The sequence below is a fragment of the Microtus ochrogaster genome, chromosome 8, assembly GCF_000317375.1.
Source record: "Microtus ochrogaster isolate Prairie Vole_2 chromosome 8, MicOch1.0, whole genome shotgun sequence".
Taxonomy (NCBI): Eukaryota; Metazoa; Chordata; class Mammalia; order Rodentia; family Cricetidae; genus Microtus; species Microtus ochrogaster.
The window spans coordinates 25,927,552-25,950,268 of NC_022015.1; the positions used below are offsets into that span (position 1 = coordinate 25,927,552).

The window sequence follows — 22,717 nt, forward strand, 5'->3', positions numbered from 1 at the left end:
GGGAGTGCAGGGCACCAATCAATACGGATGTTCCTAGAGGAAGCTGCAGCCCGGCGCTGCGGCTTGGAGGTCATCCTTGGTTGTAATTAGGGAGCGACAGTGGGTAGCAACTGGATCATGAAAAAGCCCGAGTACTGCGTGCTCATCCAAAGGAAGGTTTCAAACAAATGTGAGACTGGGGCTGTCAGTTACACACAGGAAACACAAGCTTCCAGGCCTGTGATAGCGGCAACACAGGCAGCTGCCATGCTGGTCCCTGAAGGAACTTGATAGTCATCTGAGTTTGGTACCAAGGGATCCAGTGCTTAGGGACCGGGAGAGCCACTTAAGCTCTTGTACTGTCCTCATGGTCACTACTTGGATCTAGTTCTGGCAGCGGAATCATAAACCCTGTTATCTATAAGGTTCCAGCACTCCCAAGGGATAGGAAAGCACAGGCATGCTCCCAAGCCACGCAAGGCTCAGGTTCCCTACCCTACTACATGCAGGGAAGCAGGTCATGCCTCCACTTTCTGGCAGTGCACAGTGCAACTTTAATCCAACTCCCTTGTCTCACTCCCCGCTAGAATCATCAAAAAGGACAGAGAGAGGCTCCATCAGAGGAGACTAGCATCCTTGGCTACTGCTCCAGCAGTGACCACACCACATCATCAGCCACCTTCCTGCATTCAAGAAGTATCGCTAATACAAGCAGTGAACATCCCAAGTCATGTCCCTAAGAAGGCCAACCCAAGGGCTGCCAGCCAACACTGCTGGAGACACACGATCAAGGTCTCCATGGGATGTGAGATCCCATGTGACTCCTGCCTAAACTTATTACCAAATCCCTGACTTGTACGGAAGTGGATTGTGTCTTTGGTCAACACCTGGAGCCAGACACAATGTGACTGGATGCTCAAGAAAAGAACAAACCTAACTTGGACTCTGGGACGCTTCTCTAAAGTATGAGCCGTGAGAGACTAAGCCGAACGGTTACAGGACACAGGAGGCAGGGAGCTTCAAATACATTCTCATCCCAAACCCACCAACACACAGCACGGGGCATTCGGAGAGGTTCAATGGGAACCTCACAGGGATGCCAGAACCAATCGTCCAGACAGGAGGATGGCTGGGAAGAACCCCATGAGAGAGACACTGCTGACAGTAAATCCATCTATGGAAAATGGGAATCAGATACCCCTACCAGGTGCTCAAATGGCTCTCCGGCCAAGGGTTCTATTTTTTTTTCTTTTAATCCTTGCCCATTAGCATTTTTCACTAATTTTTTTTTTTTGGACATATGATTAAAATCAAAACAGCCTCTGCAACTTAACCCCACATATTGTTACCATTTCTTTTCAATGGTCCACTGCGGAGAAGCTGATTTGTCCATTCCTTGTGCTAAAAGAAACCACACTATGAAAGAGGTGTAAATGTCGCTACTTCTCAGAAAGAGTTCAGAGGTAGGTCCCGCTTCCCTTCCTTTCACAAATGGTCACTCACAGAAGACAGTCTCATGGACTGCTGTACCCCGAAAAGGTAAGCCGCACCGCGTTTTCTTTTTAAAAGCTGGCTATTTATCCTCAGCTGATATAAGTCTAGGAAAACTATCTTAATTGCTATGTGGAAAGAGTGAATTGCAAAATGCTTTCAGTTAGTTAGCAGGAAGACTTTATTTGGAAACAGCTTGAGGCCAGGTGGGAGTCTCCAAGTTTGCCAAAAATAAACAAGTCAATCAATAAGGAAAGTGAGTGTGCTAGACTGGGGTTAGACCGATGCCAAGGGGAAGGGCGGAGCCCTGGGCCAAGAGCATCCTTCCTCTGGACCCTGATAAAAGACCAGGTTGGAGCCCAGCTCTAGGAGGGCATGGGATTCCTGGTGGCTCCTGGAGCACTGCTTTGGAAGAACCTGAAACTGATGTACAAACAAACAAGCAAACAAAAACCCTGTAAGCTCCCTCAAAGCTACCATCTCTGAGGCCATCTGAAGGTAGAGGCACTGTTAGGACTTCATTAGCGTTGCCAACCACTGCAAGTTCAAATTTCAGCCCTCCTGCTCCCTAAGCCAGGCACGACCAAGCATATCATGGAGGTGGTCCTGCCATAAAAAATCAAGTGACTTGACCTGAGGCCATGGTTAAGGCAGGAAGGAAAAAAAAGAAAGAAGTAGGGAGATGGTTCACAGTTAAGAGCCCATCTGGCTCTCAGCTCCCATGTCAGGTGGCTCACAAATGCCTGAAACTCCATCTCCAGGGAATCCTACTCTCGCTTCTGACTTCCGTACAAACCCACACACACTTAAAACACACATGTATATCCAAAATTAAAAATAAAAGCAGGCTTTTAAAGTAGGTGTTACCAGTCTCAGGCATCCATGAATAATCAAAAAGCCAGCAACGGTAACACTTAGATGTTAAACTGTCCACGAGAAATAATCTTATGGGGCTGGAGAGATGGCTCAGTGGTTAAGAGCACTGACTGTTCTTCCAGAGGTCCCAGGTTCAATTTCCAGCACCCACATGACAGCTCACAACTGTCTGTAACTCAAGACTCTTGACAGCCTCACACCAATGTACATAAAATTAAATAACTAAAAAAGAAATAATCCGGTTCTGCTCTATCTTAATTTGAAATCCAGCTACAATTTTAATAAGAAAGCTCCTCCTCCTGCCTCCTCACTGTACACATACATAACCACAGCCAAGGACTTGGACAACAAGTCAGCCCCTCTCCTTTCTACTCCACGCCTCAGGCACTGATGTTTGTATCTAGCATTCCCCCAGAATGTTGTCTGTGGTTCCTCAACCTACTGGAGAGACCTCGGGTGTAACCAATCATCCTGTCTGGCCTGCTCAGGTCTCCATGCAGCTGGCTGTAGAGAGCCGGAGCCCACCCACAGAGTCTCTCAGTCCTGGTCATTAGGAAAAAGAGGTGACTGTATCTCTGTATCTACCAGTGTCCAATTGCGTATAACCCTAAAGACTGTGGGTTCACTGACAATGCTAGATTAAGTCTGCTGGAAGACATCTTGCAAAGGAGGGCCTGCAGCAGGAATCCCACGCTGGCGCAGAACCCTGGAAAACAGACAAACTGTCCCGTGAGTGCCCAGGTGAAAACTGAGGCTGTCTCATTTGTGTCCTCCTCAGCCTTGAAGGAAGCCAAGAACGAGATGGGGCAGGGCGTAGAGAGCACCAAACCCACTGGGAGGGGCAGGAGTGGGGAGCCCTGCACTTGAGAAAGCAGAGAGGGCTCCCAGAGCCAAGTCCCAGTTGGATTCTGAAATTCTCAGGAGGAAGAAGTGTGGGTCCACTAATACGTCCCATTCATTCTCAGGAGGCTGGGAGTGTTATCATGTGCTTGGCGTCTACTGGGGAAATCAAGTTATAGCAGGAACCAGTTTTCTTTTTGGCTTTTGGCTTTTTTCCACCCTGGTAGCCTGACGTAACTAAAGCAGGATCACAAGCCCTCTTCAAGAGCACTAGCACCCTGGAGGTCAAAGGTGAGGATCCTGATATCTAACACACTGACACCTCAACCCATACCATCCGATCCCAAGTATGGACATTCGTTTCTAATAAGGCAAGACTGTTCTTTTCTGGTTTTTGTGCCAGAAACAGATTAGCAGTCCAGTGTCTAGAATTGTAACCTCACCTGGTACTATTGGACAGCTGAAAGCCAGCTCAGGCCGTCAGCCTGGCCTGGTTTGCATGACAGACCATGGTAAGGCCCTCTTCTACCACATCGAGTGACCAGCAGTGGGCACTATCACCTCTGATAGACTCTCCAGGGATCCAAATCTCTATCATGATCTGTTTGTTACATGCAGTGTGGGGCTGGAGAGACGCTTCAGTGATTGTGAGCACTTTCTGCTCTAGCAGAGGGGGCCAGGGTGTGTTCCTAGCACCCACAGCAAATCACGACTATCTTTAACTCTTGAACCAGGGGATCAGGTGCACTCTTCCGGCCTCTGAAGCCACCAGGCAAACACCCATAAACAAAAAGGAAAAGAAAAAAAAAGGAGGGAAGGAAGGAAAGAAAAGGAAGAAGAGAAAAGAAAGGAAGGAAAGGGAAAACAAGAAAAGAAGTATGCTTAAGGTCCAGACCCACTTCCCACAAAACCGCGCCTCCAGAATGACACCATCACTTCATGTACAAACATCTAAGAGCTCCGATGTGACTCCCACTCTTTCACAGACATTTACAAAAGTGTTTTCTCCTCTCAAGAGTCCCTCTGAGGAACTGCTCCCCAGCCCAGGGGCTCCCTGACCCAGGTAAGGCTGGGTGTCCATCTGTAGTAGGACCAGACACAGACAAGCTCTCAGTAGTAACTTACAGCACACCAGCCCCGTCCCATAAAGATTGTGAACTCCTGAGTCAGCAGACACTGGCACAGGCCTCCCTAGGTAATGATTCTCAACCTCTGTGGGTCTCATATCAAATATTTACATTACAATTAATAACAGTAGCAAAATTTCAGTTATGAAGTAGCACTGAACTAATTTCATAGGGGTGGGTCACCACAGCATGAAATATGAAAGGATCACAACATTAGGAAAGTTGAAAACCACTGCCCTAGGGCAATAGTGAAATGTGGCCTTGAAAGGTAGAAGCCAAGAAAAAGTTGAAAGAGGCTGTCTTAGTTAGGGTTTCTATTGCTGTTTTAAACCCGACGATAAGCAACCTGGGGAAGATGATAATATCTCAGCTTACACTTCCACATCACGGTCCATCATTCAGAAGCAGGCAGGACAGGAACCTGGAGGCAGGAACCGACACAGAGGCCATGGAGGAGTGCTGATCACTGGCTTGTTCTTCGTGGTTTATTTAGCCTGCTTTCTTATTGCACCCAGCACTACCAACCAGAGGTGGTACCACCTACAATGGGCTGAGCACCTCCCACATCAATCACTAATTAAAATATCCCACAGGCTTGTCGTTTCCTTCCAAAGGACCCTAGCTGGTTTCAAGGTGACATGAAGCTAGCCAGAGCAGAGGCTTTCCTCCTATGTCCTCCCCCACAGAAGGTTCATGGGTATTCTAAGTCCACCACCACTAACCCCTACACAAAGACTGGTAACTGTCTAAAAACCACCAAGCACTCCAACATTAAGTCACCAATGTGAGTGATCACCAACTTAATCTGGGGAAGGTCTCGGCAGTAGGTGAAACTGAACCTTAAGTGGGCACGCAGGGTGGGGACAGGGGCATTTCAGCCCACACACTCTCTTCCTTCAACAACCCAAAATGAAGCTCTCTGTTGATAGGCGCTAAGCAGGGGAGGCACCTGCAAGCCCGGGACTGGCCTGGCTGTACTGACCTCGCTCCAGGAGAAAGCAAAGGAGCCACCTAAATAGAACCATTACCATCTATAACCCTAAAATCTCCCTCTGCCATTTTGTTCCCACTTGAGACTCAGCTTGGTCCCGAGAGTCACCACTCGCTGTTCCTAGGAGCTGAGAAGTCAGGCTAGAGAGGCCACAGTGCATGCCAGCTGTGACCCAACTGTGACTGTCTTGACCATGGCTCGAACCTCTAAACTATACAGGAAGAATATAAGCTGGGCTCACAACTGACTCTCCATTTCTGAATGACATGGTTAGTCCAAGGGGAAAATACGTATTTTTTTTTAAAGCGCAGGGATGGTGGGGCACGGCAGGAATCAATCCCGTCAAAGAAGTTGACAATTGGAAGCCTTCCAGGCAAGACCCGTATTTAGTGTACGACGGCAAAAGGCAAGAATAAAGAACCCCAAACCTAGCTGCTAGTGCAGGAGTGAACCATGCCCCATCAGAATGCTCTTTGCCACATACCTCCTACACCTACACCCACAGTCTCCCATTGACTCCCTCAGGGGAGAAGAAAAAAAAATCATTTGCTCACAAGACATCCCTGAGGGCTGAACTCCAGGAGGATAAGCACCATTGCCAGCCAGCCGCTTCCTTTTTAAGGACATCCATCTACCATCCTACAAAGTAACTGAATGGCAAGAAACCATCTCCCTAATTCATTTTTATTCTTCTTAATTAATATGTCGAGAAGTCCTACTACTATTTCCATCCCGTTTCCTTGTAGGATAATTTCTGCTGACTTATCTCCAGAGCAGCAGCAGCAGCACGAATCTCTTGCCACTGGACTGTACTGCTTCAGAGTTAATTACATGTATTTTGCTTTGATAAATGAAAATACCAGATGCAATTAATTGAAAGACAATCAATATGATCTGGCCATGAGACATCCCAGGGAAGCATCCAGAGGCTGCCAGCGATCCATAGTCATCTGCTAATTGAAAACACCTTCCAAAAGGGATTTTAGAAAACTCAAGCTTTTACCTGGAGATATTTTACAGTAACTCACCGATATAAATGCGTCCACAAACACTACAGCTCACTTGAGGGGATGTCCGTCTTTTTGAAGGGGTGCAGCTTCATCGGTTCACAACCATTTACGGTGAGGAAACCCTGGAAACACAATGAATGGAGTCAGTGAGGATGAAGCACCGATTCTGTTTACATCCAGCCATCCTTTAATTGCGTTTTTTTCAATGCCTTCAACTCGAAGCGGCCAGGTTATTAAATGGTTTCATTAAAAATACTATTTGTCTTGCTGTAGCTGCACGGCAGATCAAATTAAACCGCGGAACACCAGAACAAATGGACCCTTTCCATCCACTCTGACGTGAAGCCCAGAGTGCAAAACCAGGAAGGTGATAAGTGTCATCAGCGTGGAAATGTCACTTGGCTTCCTTCACAGGGCCACACAGCACACCAAGGGACCAAACAATCAATACCTTCAAGCAAAAAGTATTAGCAAGTGTTCTAAGAAATGCTGGATTATAAAGTGCATGCACTTCATAAGCTCCTGGGTGATGCGTGCTATTAGCATAAATGCTGACAAGTGCTGGTCTCCTGCAAGTCTGAGGAACGGCTGCAGCTGTCCATTAATAGAAGGCATTTTAACTCACTACTGAAATTGATTACCCAGTTAAGAATTCAATCCTAATGTTCAATAAAAATCTCACTTTCTTGGCAAATGCAATATGAGGCTAGGTACTGCATTAAACAGCACTCACATTCATTTTAACCCAGGTTGGGGGAAGTAGACGGTATCTTCCCAGTCACCTGACCTGCTTCTCATACAGGCAGAGCAGCAGCAGAGCTGGGCAGTGAAGTCAGTCCAACATCTGGCTTTCCCATGAAGATGGAATTCCACCAGTGGGGATTGCTATGCAACTACAGAGCCCACATAGGAAGACACCCCACTAGGAAGGCGAGAGACACACTTGACACTCATGAACTGCTGCCTCCAATCTGTGTAGTGCAATTTCTAATAGGTCTTAATAATAAAACCACGGAGTCATGACGGGCGGTGGTGGAGCACGCCTTTATTCCCAGTACTCCAGAGGCAGAGGCAGAGGCAGGCGGATCTCTGTGAGTTCAAGATCAGCCTGGTCTACAAGAGCTAGTTCCAGGGCAGGCTCCAAAGCTAAAACCAAAACCAAAAACAACAAAAACCTGGAGTCAGATATTGGGGGAGATCAGAGAAGCAGAGCAGCCAGCCACCTCTATGAGATCCCCAGACCGAATGGGGTATTCTGAGTCTACACATCCTCAGAAGAATGCCCTGAACTTCTGTCTCCTCCAGCCTTGTATTTCTCTCTGCCCAGCTATAGCCCTTCTTGTCTCTACCTCCCTGGTGCTGGGACTAAAGGTGTGTGACTCCCGTGTACTGTAAGTCATTACCCCCTGGCTGCTTCTCTTTTAGACTGGATCAGTTTCGTGGAGCCCAGGGATCTCAGAGATCTGTTTGCCTCTGCTGGGATTAGAGAAAGATGTGTGCCACCACTGCCTGGCCTCTTTGGTTAACCATTGGACTAGGTAGCTCCGCACTCTGACTTTCAGGCAAGCTTTATTTGTTAGCTCACAAACAAAATATCATCACAAACCTGCCCTCCCATGTAGTAGGAGCTGCGGGCCGCTTCCCGTCACCCAACTCCCGGTCACCGGCTAGCTTTACCCAAAATAATTACACGGAAACTGTATTCTTTTAAACACTGCCTGGCCCATTATATCTAGCCTCTTCTTGGCTAACTCTCACATCTCGACTAATCCATTTCTAATAATCTGCGTAGCACCACGAGGCAGTAGCTTACAACCATCTTTGGCCGGAGCTTCATCACGCATGGCGATTGCCTCATCTCTCTCTTCCTCCCAGGATTCTGTTCTGTCTACTCCACCCACCCCTAAGGGCTGGCCTATCAAATGGGCCAAGGCAGTTTCTTTATTAACCAATGACCTTCCTCCATCACTCCCAAAAATCTCACCAGTTAACCTGGATTCCAACATTTGGTTAACATATATCCTTACTATGTGGGATAAAGAGAATTCTCCTCCATTGCTGGTGGGAGTGTAAACTTGTACAGCCCCTTTGGATATCAATATGGTAATTTCCCAGGAAATTAGAAAACAATCTACCTCAAGACCCAATAATACCACTTTTGGGTATATACCCAAAGGATGCTCAATCATACCACAAGGACATATGAAGCACAATTAATAAAACTCAGAAATTGGGGTTCAACAAGATCTGAAAAGCAAAACAGCCAGCCACTGGTTCTCAACTTTGACCTCAGCCTAAAATCACGATCCTGTCTCCCAGAATCTCAGAATGAGACTGTCTGAGAGCTGTCTCTCCTGCCTCCCTTCCCCCATGGGCCCTGCCCCTCCCCGGTCTTATATTCCTTTCTAGGTCTGGGATTAAAGGCATGCACCACCCAATTTCCATTGCAACTAGTATGGCTACTGGGATTAAAGGTGCATGTCATTGTGGCTACTAGGATTAAACGTGTGTGTTACTGTAACCTGGCCTGTAAGGCTGACCAGTGGGACTGTTTTACTCTCAGATCTTCAGGCAGTCTTTATTTTAAAAAATTCAATTGAAAAGCCACTACAGACATGTGCTCAGCCATGTTCATAGCAGCATTATTCATAATAGCTAGAACCTGGAAACAACCTAGATGCCCCTTGACTGAAGAATGGATTTTTAAAAAAAAAAAGTGGTACATTCATACAATTGAGTACTACACAGTGGTTTAAAAAAATGACATCTTGAAATTTGCAAGCAAATGGATGGATCTAGAAAAAATAATATCGAGCGAGGTAAACCAGACTCTGAAAGACAAATATTATATATGCTCACTCATATGTGGCTTTTAGACACAAAGCAAAGAAAATCCAGCCTACAGTCCATAACCCCAGAGAACCTAGACCACAGACCTTAAGAGAGGCATACAAAGAACTACGTAGAAAGGAGAAAAAGACAGGATCTTCTTAGTAAACTGGGAGCATGGGGATCATGGGAAAGGACAGAAGGGGAGGAAAAGATAGGAGCAGAGAAACACATATGGCTCAATAAAAACATAAAAATTAAAAAATTTCCTCACCACCACCACAACCAAACAAACAAAACAAAATCCACATACCAACAAAAACCATGAAATCACTTATTAACTTCCCAACTAGCCACGACTTTTCCAGCCATACAATTTCAGGAGCCAGAGAGGGACAGGGATCTCACTGTGTAGCCCTGGATAGCCTCGAAGTCACAGCTCCCACTGCCTCTGCCTCCAGAGTGCTAGGATTAAATATAGGCAGGCGTGTCCAGGCCCAGACACTCAGGTCTAAGATGCAGTAGCTTCCTAACAGGCAGAAGGTCTCTGCCCACTGCATGCTTCCGCGACCTTACAGCCCAAACACCCTAGTGAAGAAAGGTGGTATAATGCAGACATTCCAGGCTCTCAAGTGTCAGGAACAGAGGGACATGCACAGCCTGAGTGGTCTAGAGCCTCCAATGGCAGAAGCATCCAGCAGACAGAGAGCTACCCTTCTGAGGTAGCGGTGCTTGTCTGACAAACTCCTATACGCTTTTAAAAGTCCATCTTATAGGTACCTTCTCCAACGCCTTCCCTCCTGATGTTTAGTGAGTGTTCAATACTCTTGGGAACTGAGTATTAATTATCAACACAGCTGAACTCCCGTGTAGGGTGGCCTGTCCTAAAGTGCCATAGGATCCCTTTTCCCATTTTCAATGATTTGCTCAGTAGAAGAAAATGGTTGTCTCTCGCTTTCTACCACATATTATATATCACACATGTATATGTGTGGGCATAAATTTTTTTTTTTTTTTTTTGGTTTTTCGAGACAGGGTTTCGCTGTGGCTTTGGAGCCTGTCCTGGAACTAGCTCTGTAGTTGAAGTGTGGAGGTACATATCTTTTATCCCAGCACTCAGGATACTGAGGCAGGTGGTTCTCTGGATCTCTGTGAATTCTTGGTTGCAAAGTGGAAATGACTCCCAAGAAAACAACTCCCAAACAATAAGGAAATTACATGCCCACGTGATTGACCAAACATATGGGTGGGGAGAGAGAAACTGAGTGGTAACCTGCACTCGGGCTACACTGCTTCTCAATCACAAACCAAGGTTTGAAGAAAACGTTCCCCTTGCCTGGACTTAGTGGGTGGTGGGCACGGGCTGTAGAGCGGGGAACGCAACTGTGCCCCGAAGAGGGCTTCACAGTGGAGGCAACACCTGGTAGAAGATCCGGAAGAGCCTGCAGCCTTCAGCCTGAGCAAAGGGTGACAGCTTACTTAGTGGATTAAAAACGGGAAAGGGCTTGGAAGACTGTCAGGATCTCTAAGGGCAGCACCACAGTTCCTTGAAGGTTGGAGGAGGTCCTTACAGAGCGCGGAGCTACAGAACACGTAACTTTAAATTCAGATACTTGTCTCGGCAGATACTTGCTGACAGTGTGCCGTGGAGCGGTGCCCCGAGGATGCACCAGGGGAAATTGTCTTGGCAGGTTTCTCTAAGAACTTCCAGGAGTATACAGGCAGACACAGAAATGACTTAGCTGATTAAGATCACCACCGGTCCTAACTCGGGGACCACAGGATCCCAAGCAGCCTCAGTACAGAATTGCCTAACGGGCTCTCCTCCACCTTTTTTTTTTTTCCTGCTGTCTACTCTCAGCAAGGTCTGTCACCTGGGAAGGGCAGCCTAACTAACCCTCACCTACCATCTCTTCCTCCCCTTGGGGATGGGGACAGTGTGTGATGCTGCACACTGAGCTGCAGACGTGTGGATCATGCCAGCTGAGTAAGCAGGGGGGAAGAGATGTGCACACTGAGGGCTGTCTGACCACACATCCAAAGATGAACGTAGTAAGAGGGACAGCAGCTGGAGATGGAGAGGTGCAGCCTTTTCTATCGAATCCTACTTCCGGGGTCCCATGGTGATCTAGGACCTGGGGCTGTCTCGGTTCCTGCATCACTTGAGTATCAGGTAGCTGGCCCACTAAGCACAAGCCTACTCCAGGAAGGCCTGGCTCACTGGTATGGAAAACGTGTTTTGGTTGCTCCATGGGAGAAAAACCATGCACACAACAATGCCCCTGCATGGCAGATTAAGTAGCCCATATCAGACATGGGGTACATGTGCCAACATGTGCCATCTGGGAGGGTCTGGGATGCTGTCACTTTTCGAGAAGCAGGTCTCCATTCCATCGACTACTGCCTTTGTAATAAATAAAACACATTAATTAACTTGGAAACAAGCTCCCTTCACCAAGAATGAAAATGATCCTGAAAACTAATTCTTCGGGCTGGAGAGAGGGCTCAGAGGTTAAGCGCACTGGCTCATCTTCCAGAGGTCCTGAGTTCAATCCCCAGCCACCACTTGGTGGCTCACAACCATCTTCTAGCCTGCAGGCATACAAGGAGGCTTAACACTATGTACACAATAAGTAAATAAATCTTAAAAAAAAAAAAAAGCCCTAATTCTTTGTTGCCTGTCATAGCACAGGTAAGGTCCAAGGCCTTATTCTAGCTGGGAGGTCCAAGAGTGTCAACTGCAAGAGCAACCAACACCCTCTGGGCAGTAAGTACTTCACAGTTCAAGGCTCTGGGAGGCTGAAGCAAATTAAGGAACAGGAAGTTTCAGCAGGCTTTAGGTTGTTTAGAATGTGAAAAGATAGCTGGGCAGTGGTGGAGTGCCACTTTAATCTCAGCACTCTGGAGGCAGAAGCAGGTGGATCTAAGTTTGAGGTCAGCCCGGTCTACAGAGCAAGTTCCAGGACAGGGAGCTATACAAAGAAGAAATCCTATCTTGAAAAACCAAAAGAAAAAAGAACACGAAAAGTCTCAACAGCCATGACTTGAGAACTGCTTTCAACCACAGAAAACCATTGGGCAAGCCTTGGAAGCACCTGACTAAGGGGAAGAGGATGCCCACACCTCAGCTGTCTCCACTGACTAGGTGGCAGGAAGCACTATCCTGAGTGCCTCAGTGGGCACTGGGTGGCAAGAGCACCACAACCTCATTGGCTAAAGGAAGTTATGGGGATAACAGGTGGGGGGTTTTGGCCATCACTGGAAACAAGAAATGTCCCTTGATTTTGGGGATCTGCTACTCAGTGGCTGATGATGGCCAAGTTTTACAAGGAATCAAAGTTAAATCCATGAGCAACAACACACACAGCGATGTCATTTTGTGACCTCAAGCTAAGTTTCCAAAACACCCAAAACTGCCCAGCTCTTAAGGAAAGAGAAGGCAGCTGCCTTGAGCAATCTGAGCACAGGCTCCCAGGGACGGGCTGGGAGGCAGTGTCTATAGGCACTAGGTGGTCCATAGATCATACAACTACCTTCACTGGGAACAGGGAGGTGAGGAATGCCAGTCAGGAGATCAGGATTCCCTAAGAACCAGCCCAGCTCAACCACAGAAGCCTGATCTACTCGCCCTCAAAGTCTTCGGTAAGAACTCACCGGGGCACCTTTCAGTCTCCACCCAAACACCAGTGAACAATGTCTCCCCTCTGACCTATCCAGGCTAAAGTGAGCAATGAGTGGCAAGGACCTTTTTGAGAGATTCAGAAACTTTCTGAAAAAGGTAGATACAAGAAGAACCTAGATCAAACTGGCAGTGACTGAGCCAGCTAGGCACCCTGTCCACCAGAGACAGTGGGATGCTATCCGAGAGCCTGGGTCCTCAGCAGCCACGACAGTCAGCTGAGCAAAGGACAAGGAGCACAGGGCGGAGTCAGCACAGCTGTCTCCAGATGTTTGGGATGCAGACAAGTATTATAACAAGATGGAGCCAGAATACCATCAAAAGCTTCAGTGTTAAGGCTGAAAGATGGGAAGGCACAATGGGAAAGTGGGTGTTCACAGCTCTGAAGAGTCTTCACACAGCAATTGGGGAAGTCCTGGTCATTTAGTCCCTACAATCACCTCTGAAACCTTGACACGCTATCCCTGTTACTGAGGAACAATGGGACAAGTGGTCAATACTTACAGAACAGTAAAACGTCACTGCATGGGGGTTAGGTAACATTAGGGATACTGTGTGACTTATATATACCGTATGTCATGAGACAGATTTCCAACACTCCAAAATACGAAAGACATAGGAATACCTACAGGCCAAATGGAAAATGAAATACAAAACATTCAAAATTTTTTATTTAAAAATATTCCCTAGTGAATTTTGTCTTTTAATGTATACATATATGTATGAGACAGAAAAAAATCTAAAGTGTTATTTCTCCATGCTATGATTAAAAGTGATTTTCTAAAATATATGATGCTTTCATATTCTTCAAAGAGCATGTGTTTCTTGATATCAGGAAAATTCTGCAGGTTGCCAGGTCAAGAGGGACAGGACTGAAGCTGGGGACAGAGATGGGATGCTTCCCAGGCTGCCCCTGTCTCGTTTTCCAGTCACCTGGATCCAGACTTGGGATGTGAGCCCTTAAAATAGCTGCACTACCACACAAAATAAATTAGGAAAGAAACGGGGCGGCCTTCACGGAGTTCAAGCTACTACAAACGATGCCACCCTCTTGGACACTTCAGTTCAGAAGTCAAAGTCGCAACAGACAATTATCCAAGGTGGGGAGAGACCGCCTTGGGACACTGGCATTCATGAGGACCGTCATTTGTAAATGCTAAATGTTACCCTCACTCTGCAATGTGTCCATGCATACATGTCTGAAGAACAGCTTGAGCCAGGTAAGGTGTTACACCCCTGTAATTCAAACATTTGTCTGAGTCTTTGTCAGGGGTTGGTTAGTTCAGAAAGACTAACTGGAGCCAAATAGCAAATTCAAGGGTAGCCTCAGCTATACATAATAGGGTTTCAAAACAAACAGTACCCAAATATTTTATGTGAAATTAAGATTCCCAGGACTTGTCATTCTCGCTGAAGCACGTGAAAGCCAGAGGCCGGTGTGGCTTCTACGTGAAGAACCACAACAGACACACCAGCCCCTGCTGGACCTGTGCATCGGGTTGGCAACCCTTGTTATTCTCAGAGCATAACTTCTAATACACGATGTCCAAACCTAACGATCCTTCCGACGGGCTCTGTTTCTTACTTGTCACTGTGTGGTAGAAAACTGACAAGGGGACTGGCGGGCGCTTCCATCCAAATCACTAGGACACGGTGTGCAGGGGCTATAAAGATGGTTCAGTTCCCTTGGGCACCTGCAAGTCCCACTGAGAAACCCACAAAGGATGTGTGTTATACCTGTGTCTATTTCCAGGCTAGGTTACTGCTACCAATGAGGAGAGAAGAGGAGGGAGGGAGTAATTTGACATCTCATTGTATTACTTCTGCTACACCTATGTGAGTCTAACAAGATAATAGGGCTGGAAAGATGGTTCGATGAGTTTAAAAAAAAAAAAAATCCTGCCATGCATGTGAAGACCTGAGTTTAAATTCCCAGAAGCAAAATAAAGCCAGGGAGGTAGCAAGAATTAAATTCTACTACTCTGATGACTGCGATGAGAGGCAGACACAGGAGAAACCAGGGAGGTTCCTGTTGACAAACATAGGCACTGGATGGGGGGGGGGGGAGTCACCCGCCCTCTGGCACCTGGCCTTAAGAACACACAGCTCCCTGAACCCTGACCTTCTGCTGGAGCTCGTACTTCCCAGCCTGACTTTGTTTTCTCCAGATGTTACTTCCCAGGCATCCCAAGCCACACCTGATAGAGGTCAGGCTGCTGACCTGGGACCTAGGAAGAGAAAAAATAAACCCCACCCCCCAGTGGGGGGAAGATCAGAAGTCCCTGGTCCAGCCTGGCTGAATCGAAAGTACTGGCAGCAGACTGGAATGGGCTACAATTGCCCCAGCCGTGTCGTGTACGCTGTGCTGGCTGGCTTCCAATGCCCGGCTCGCTCAAAGAAAGTTCTGGAACTGGAATGTTCCAACAGATCGCCAGGGTCAGTGAAGCTGCCTGGCCCAGAGCAGACCCATGGTTATGCCCCTGTTCCTCAAGCAACTCGGGGGCCCAGTTGGTGGCCTCAGACTCTCTGTAGGCCTTTTATACCAGGCACTGGGTCTGTCCTCCCACATCCTCGCTGCCTCCCTTTTAAGGAGCGGAGTGCTGGCTCTGCAGCTAGCACTCACAGTAACTTCCCTGCTGATTCAAAGAATCCAAAAGAAGAAAATCACAGAAGCGCCCTTGCTATTTCCGCCTTCATTGTCTTGGGGCTAGCGCTTTTCTCAACCCATGCCATCCCTCCAGGGTTTATCCTTACTATCACCAAGCAACATCATGAAAATACCTCTGTCCCCACACTGCTTGGTGACGTACAGTGTGTGGACCAAAAAAGGATTTCAATACTAATACTCCTTTCCCCCGCTTAGATTTTTATGAAACCTTAAATGGCTGTTTCCTTCAATAAGGGAGCCACTTTCAAGCCACCAGCATCACTTGGCTCCAAAGCTGCTGGGGGGAAAAAAACACTCATGAATCTTCCACATGAATAAAAATTACATTCTACATAAATTAAATATATAATTTGATTAAACATGTTTATGTCTTTGTGATGACATTTAAAATAGAAGTAATCATTTTCTTTTTTTTTTTTCAAGAAAAACTCTTTCAAATATAATTCGAAGCTGTCAAACCAATCTTCTGCTACAGATCTTTTAAATGTCACATACCTTCAAAAGGAGATGGCAGTTTCCTTTTAAATATGCAATTCCAAACAGTGTGCTCTGAATCAAGACTGTATTAAAATACACTGCTGGCATTTATCCCGACTTAAGTAGCGCCCTTTCCTCCTCTCTCCGGGTGGATGGGCTTCTCTGCTGGGTGTGCTTAGAAGCTCCACGGAGATGTCCCTCCCCAGGACAGGCTCGGTCGGTAAGTGCTACAGCGGTTGGCTACAAACCACAGGGCTGAACACCAAGCCACGCTCTTCATACCTTAAGAGGGCAAAGGTGTCCTCTGCTGAGTCTAGTTCTTCCCCCACCCAGATGGCTCGCTGAACTCTGTGTAACCCAATTTTGGCATAGCGTTGATGGCCCAATTGTAAGACAGTGTTAATCAGATGCAAGGAAAACTCCCAACTCATGCTCCTAAGTCGATGACCTACATATCCAATTGCTTATTTGCCATCCCGGCAGCAAACACCGTGCTATATTTAAACACAGCACAGCTATATCTTTTTTTCTAAAATGCTTAGAGACAAATAAGCCTTATGCTCCGGCCTTCTTCCTCTTGTTGGCACCAAGCGTTTCGGGATCCATCTTTCTAACCAGGGGTCTAGGAAGAGCCGTTTCCAGAAGCAGCAACTCTCCCACAGCAACATCAGCAAAAGCAATCAGGCTTCCTCGCACCTGGCTCAAAGTTAAGTGCTCAGGGGTCACATGCCTTGAAGTTAGTTCAACACAGGTGACAAGCACGGTCACAAAAGCGCACAGCACACATGAAGGCAGGGACCAACATCTGAGTTATCTTGAGCCACAAGAGCTGGAAGGAAGAAAGACCAGGTGGGAACCACAGCTCGGAGGTTACCATCTCTTAGCGTTTTCCACCCAAGTTTCACCAGGAACGCAGGCAGCCTCAGCTGGCGACTGATTATTGCCTATGGGCAATGTGAGGTGGCCCAGCAGAGCGCCTGAAAAACCAAACAGGGAAGGCACCCAGCCCTCCAACCCAGATGCAGATACCTTCACCTCTTAAGGAAAAGCAGCACTTGGGGTGGCTCTTATGAGATTGCACAACTTCAGAAGAGCCAGTCACGCAGACTAGTCTGGAGGGGGAGGAGCCAGGTAGACACACTTCCTTGTAGAGCTCAAGGTAGAGCCAGGGGGAACCAATCACTCAACCCTGAATGGGAACTAACCAATCACAAGCAGCAAGCAGTCATCTTGAAGATAACAGGATTTAGTTGGCAGAAGTGGAGCAGATTTGTAACGCTAGCACTCAGGAGAGAGACCGAGGCGAGAGGATCAAGAATTGGAGGTCAATATGAATGATATACTTTGCCTAGTGGCAAAGAACCTCACAGGCTGTCTGGCAATGCTTGGGGGGCGGGGAGGATGGGATAATCAGGTTGTATATACGTATCAGAAAACCAATTGTAAGAAGTTTTACGCTAAAAGAAAGGAGGGAGGACAAAGAGGAAGGAAAGGGGGGGGGAAGAGGAAGGAGGAAAAAAAGGAGCGCCTACCGCCAAAATTCTTTCTTACTCAGGTTCTAAACCAGCAGTCATAAAACTTAACAGTCTGAGCTGATTCCAGTCACTAGGGCTTGAAGAAATCCAGCGTGTACAAATGTCAGGCGGTTGCGCTGTGTCTGTCTCTGTCTTTCCTGGGTGGCAAGGCCCTCTCATGGCACAGGTGACTACAGCTTGAACTGACGTTTGGTACATCGGCAGCTGCACAGAGTTGTGGATGAGCACCGTCAGCCCAATCCATTTGATCCTTCCCTATGCAAGGCTCCAGTGCTTGCCTTGGCCCTGCAGAGGTCACCATCTCCCCTCCAGGCACAGGCATTCCAATACTTGACCCTTCTATCAACTCACGCATCAGATGGTGTCTAACGTTCGCACACAGCACAGAAGCCGTGTGTTCATGGGATGCTTTGACCTTAACATGGTGTGACACACCTTCAGTGGAAACAAACTGTGCTTGGAGTGCTTGAATCTTGACCTTTCCCCAGGCCAGTGATGCGTGCTAGAGCATTCTGTTAAGGTAGCAGCTGGAACACCTACCTGGCTTGCCGGAACAGCAAATGGAACATCAACTGGACTATTCTCAAATCGAGGGGTTCCTCACCACACTCCTTCCCTCGATATTTTGATTCTCACTTTTTTCGAGGTCCCAGACACAAGCCGAAGTCGTGGAAATGTACCCATGAATAAGTAACTGGGGGCAAAGAACATCGTGGGCTGTGGGGCAACACTTTGGGGGTGGAGGGGTTCCGGGAATCAGGAGAATCCCTCAGAGCACCAATCACACGTCTCCACCTCAGTGGGGAATCACAGGTCTGGACCGCTACACCCACCTAGCATTGGATGTTAGGTCCTCAAAGTGTTTTCTGGAAAGAGGAAGGCTATAAATAAGCGAAATGGAATCACTCTACTCAAGGACACTCTGGTAACTCTATAAAACACGCCTCAGAAAAGGCCCCAGACAGACAGACCTCAGGAAGAAGACTGTCACGCTTCCTCTAGGGAGTTTCCCTGGGAAGCCTGGCATTTGGAAGAGGCTGGAGGGTGAGGGTGGGGGCAGCAGGGAGGTTAGTCAGTGCACACTTTTAAGTAGGAAGTGGAGTGTGCTCTCCTCCAGCAGGGATTCACATGCTAGTTACAACAGAAAAAAGGGTGCAAACCCTGAAACCATCTTATTAAGGGTGAACCAAGGAGTACGTCAGAGTCCTGGTCTTGCTCTCCAAGTCCAGCCAAGCAGAAAGCCAGAATTTTAGTAAGTGGGTTACAAAATAGCTGATTTTTTTTTTGACATATCCTGATATCATAGCTCAGCTTGAGACCACACAGTGATCTTCACTACCAAATGTAGCAATTATAAGCATGTGCTGCCACACCCGTGTTTTACAACTTGAAAATGTGTGTTGACTGGAGAATAAAGTATACACCATGCCGGGCTGGAGAGGTGGCTCAGTGGTTAAGAGGACTGGCTGTTCTTCCACAGGTCATGAGTTCAATTCCCAGCAACCACATGGTGGATCACAACCACCTGTAATGACATCCGGCGCCCTCTTCTGGTGTGTCAGCATACATGGAGGCAGAATGTTGTAAACATAATAAATAAATCTTTAAAAAAAAAAAAAGTATACACCATGCCAATGTACATCATAATGTATGTGTGTGTACACTGCATATAATATACATATGCAGTATTATATGGAATTCTAGAACAAGTAAGACTAACCATGTAGGGAAGCCCAAACTAAACCTACCAACCAGGCAATCAACCAAACAAAAAGATAGTGATTGCCTGTGGCGAACTCGGAGATGGTAGAGGACAAGGCTATCAGGGAACTTTCCAGACAGAGCAGTTAGAATGGGGTCCAAGATGCAAGTGCACCTGCCAGAACTCATGGTTGGCACACTGATGACCAACACAGGTCATGTGACTGTTCTTTCCCAACCAATCCCCACTGCAGCCCCCTAATACTTTCTTTACACGGCAGGAAGCTGAACAATTCTAGGTGAAGCTGCGCCCTGAAATGCAGCCGACTAATGTGACCAAGACCAAGCTGGCACTGAGAGCAGGGGTGGCGTGTGCACTGCTGGCGGGAGAGGTCAGGTGGCTGGGCTGCGCTTGCTGTAGATCGACACTTGCAGGCAAAGGTCAAAAACAGTCATTAAGACTATCAGCAGCTAGGTGAACCACAAGCAGGGCTTGTCTCGGGAACAAAGAAGACCCCTGCAACAATCAAGGGCCAGCAGCACACACTGTGATGAAGAGACCCATGACTTAAACTCAGGGGCTCCTGGTGAAATGCTGAAGGCCATACAAATGCAGGTCAGTAAAATGTGAGTTCCCAGGGCTGGGGAAACAGAGAAGGGACTCTCTCCAAGAGAAGTGATTAGCCAGCGGAACTGGCAAGAAACTGGGTGGAAAGCAGGAGAAATACACTCTGCTTCACTCATGTACACATACATACACGTGCACACACACGCACACACGAATTCACCTATATGCATACATAATACATGGGGTAAAAGAAGACAAAAACTTGAGATCTCGCCCCAGAAAAGGACCAGAGTGTGAGCGTGGCAACACCCAGGTTCCCACATGGCTTTGAGGCTTGTGAAAGCCAACCCACAGGGCACCTGACTCTCACATTCCAAGCCTTGTCAAGACAGGGCAGCCTTCCTGGCACGACACCTCTGGAAGACCGTAACTATTTCTGCCGGGGCCCTTTGGAAGGATGCTGCCAGACAGCACGTGACTCTAACGAGGGGGCCATTAAATAAAGTGACTTTTCAATCTGAAGTTCCCTTTCCAGGGTAGGTCACGTGCAGCTGTTCTTACAAGCCTCTCTTAGTACCCAAGAGGCCTTTTAAAGTATTAAGCAGAGAAAATACACCTATCTTCCCAGTTAAAATATAGTGCAGACATCTAGAAGGTGGAGGCGGCATCCGCTCCATTTTCATTGCCGGGTGGCAGGATAAAAGCACACACTTCGATAAAAAGCTCATCTGTCGTGACCCTCGATGGGATCCTAGCTAGCTCTCGCTCACCGGGGAAGATCCTGAAATCACCTGGTGTGGGCTCATGGTAGAGGAAGGCATCCCGAAGTCCTAGGGATGGAACTGGCCTCCTGGTCTCGGGCGGTCTAACCCACTTGATTGTAAACAGATGTGTGTTAGACGCAGGCTCTTCCACACACAGAAGCCAAGCCAACTGACTCCTGGGGAAGCTAGAGGACCTGGGAGGAAGAGAGAAATGGCTATCTACGCAATGTAGTCCACCAGAGATGGCAGGAGAGCTGAAGAGGCTGATAGGATACAAACTTAGTTGAGACCCTGTCTCAAAAAAAAAAAAAAAAAAAAAAAAGGAAATCTAGTGGAGCCAAATTGCCTGGCACGAGACTCAACCGTAAAACAAAACTTAGACCAGCATTACTTTATAAACCACAAACAAGGAAAAGTTGCTGTCAAGATATGGCATGGGATTTATTTAATGACCATTTGATTCAGACATGTTAGAATGTCGCCAACCGGTGAAATACAAGTACTCTCATTGAAGACCTCCAATAAGGGTAAGAACACAGGAATCCCCAGCTCACAGATAAACCTGGGGCTGCCCGGAGTTAGGCGACACGCCTGTCACTCCACTGGAAGAAGTGGGAGGGAGTTTCCAGCCAACCTCTGAATAGGTGCCTGGGGCAGGGTTATATTCCACACAGCTGCCTCCTGCCACACAAACTCCAAGACCTCAGAAATCCAGACTTCGCCGCAATGGCAAACCAAGCACTTCTTTCTGTAGAGAATATTCTTATCAACTCTTGAATTAAAAAAAAAAAGCCACTAAAACATGAGTTTTCATCTGCGTAACACTTCACCACAAAATTCCGTGATATTCAAGTGAGAACGGATGATGTGCAAAAATACCAAAAAATAAGAATCCAATTTGGTAAACTGTTGAGTGTTATTTTCACATTCTAATGAATTTAGTTTCAATAAACACAAATCAAGCAGTCACTCTCAAAATTATAATGGTACAGTGCAAAATGAAACTCAGAATGTCGGCTCAAAACAACAACAACAACAAAAAAAAAACCTTAAGGGATGATTCTGTTCAAAGGTTTCCCTCATGGTCTGTGTATGTGAACTTGGCTCTGAGCTGGCTTGTCTGGACAGTGGCTGACGCGCAAGGACTTTGAGACTCAGGAGGAGGGAGATGCCTCAGACAGTAGAGTGCTTGCCATGGGAATCCGAGTTCAGAGTCCCTGGAAGACTTAAAACCTTGGTATGATTGGATGGGGGCACTCAAAGAGGGGAGGGAGGATAGGTGGATCCTAACACTCTCAATCGGTGAGCTCCATGTTCAATAAGGGACCCGGTCTCAGAAAAGGTGGAGAATGGATGTTTGATGTGTGCTTGCTCATCAACACCAGAGCCCTGAGACCCCTTTACCACGACTGAGGCATGCTCTGGTAACAGGTGTCTGGGATGTGTAGCTATGAGCGCAGCAGGTGGGTCAGCATGCCAATCAACACAGAGGGCATCTGCCTCGCCAGGACCATCAGCATCAAGTGAGGACCGCTGGGCAGCATCACGCATTTGGAAAGAACATGGAGGTGTTGCAATGAAGGCCAAGGTAGCTCCAGACTACTCACCTTGCTGTATCTGCTACGCTGAAAGCACCCAAGTTCAAATCCCAGAGCTGAACAAACTGACCACAAGTATGCAATTAGCAGACTAGATTAAAAAAAAAAAAAAAACAAGAGCCAGGGAAAAACATTGAAGTCCTGCCCAGGCTCTCCAGTCTGTAGTTAGAGGAATGCAGGCTGGAAGTTCCTTAAGCTGAGGCCCTCCATCTGAGAACAGAGGCTTTGGTTTAGAGACTAATCAGAACACATCTGAATACGACCATACCACACTTGTCCATCAGTATGTGACCACGAGACCCATCTACCGAAACGTTTTCAGCCTCCTAAGTAAGGTAACAAATTCCACCAGTTGTTTTCACAACAAATCCTTAAGCCTGACCACTTCCCGAAAACAGAAGCATAGCATCTCTTGCCCAGCCTGGGAGCCTTGGGGACAAGGGTGCCCCATTCCTGTGGAGCCCACTGTATGGAAAGCAATACCCAAGAAACTGTCCTGGATGGCGAGCACCCACCACCACATTCTCAAAACTAGAGCTCATTCTGCATGCCTGGAAGTCTGGTTCCAAAGAGAAAGCCGCAAA

The 22,717-nt window shown here is 47.3% G+C and overlaps 1 protein-coding gene across 4 annotated transcripts in view; it reads right to left on the reverse strand.

The window, feature by feature from the left end:
* Ctbp2 (C-terminal binding protein 2) overlaps positions 1-22,717 on the reverse strand; it is a 130,563-nt gene that overhangs the window by 80,673 nt on the left and 27,173 nt on the right. For all 4 annotated transcript variants that reach the window (XM_013347872.2, XM_013347873.2, XM_005351404.3 and 1 more), the window contains one exon: positions 6,333-6,436. The gene's annotated coding sequence lies outside the window, so the exon portion shown is untranslated. The remainder of the gene's footprint in view (positions 1-6,332; positions 6,437-22,717) is intronic.